The sequence below is a fragment of the Budorcas taxicolor genome, chromosome 9 (genome assembly GCF_023091745.1).
Source record: "Budorcas taxicolor isolate Tak-1 chromosome 9, Takin1.1, whole genome shotgun sequence".
Lineage (NCBI taxonomy): Eukaryota > Metazoa > Chordata > Mammalia > Artiodactyla > Bovidae > Budorcas > Budorcas taxicolor.
The window spans coordinates 8,847,777-8,848,592 of NC_068918.1; the positions used below are offsets into that span (position 1 = coordinate 8,847,777).

At 39.8% G+C, this 816-nt stretch overlaps 1 non-coding gene across 1 annotated transcript; it reads left to right on the top strand.

Annotated features, from left to right (window-relative positions):
• The first annotated feature begins 432 nt into the window (after positions 1-432).
• Positions 433-504, top strand: TRNAA-UGC (transfer RNA alanine (anticodon UGC)). The gene has a single exon. It is a non-coding gene; the product is annotated as a tRNA-Ala (tRNA).
• Positions 505-816: the final 312 nt, after the last annotated feature.

Below are 816 nucleotides of genomic sequence, written 5' to 3' on the forward strand. Positions count from 1 at the left end.
GTAGTAGTTGAAGGAGAAGCTCTAAGAAACCAAAGAAAGGTACTCAAGAGAGAATTAATATTACACTCTGAAAAGTAACCAAAACACCTGGATAGGATTCTAATACCTTGGAAGCCTATAGCAAGAGAAGCAGTTGGACTTCCAGGCAACCATTTCCTTCTCCAGGGAATCTTCCCAACCCAGGGATTGAACCCAGGTCTCCTGCATTGTAGACAGATGCTTTACCATCTGAGCCACCAGGGAAGTAGTAGGTGACAACAGAGGAATCTAATAGAAAACACTGGCGTTGTTCCCTGAATCTGAAGATTGTTCATTATCCTCTGGAATATTTTTCTTCTGATTTTACCGTGTTTGCTGCTTTGTTTCCCCTTACAGTTCAGGAGCCCTATTATTGCTTACAAGGTGCTGCTTAACAACATTTTTATAGAGATAGGGGGTGTAGCTCAGTGGCAGAGCGTGTGCTTTGCATGCACAAGGCCCTGGGTTCGATTCCTAGCACCTCCATCTGTCCTGTTCTCTCACAGCTAAAATTTTTCAACATGACAATGCCCTTGAAGATAAGCAGTACAACAAATATTATCCTCTTCTTATAAAAAAGAAACAAATTTTGATCTTTTCCCTTCAATCTACACTTCCAAATTACCTTTCTCAAAACTATTGTAAAAAGGAGAAAAGAGCAAACAGGCACCATGCCACATCGTTATCATCTGCTGCCAGATCCACTGTACTTAAACCTTAGTGTTACCATAAATATCATGCTCCACAGAAGAACCATATTTGTTATAATATTAACCTTTTAAACTTTTTGCATGTAAC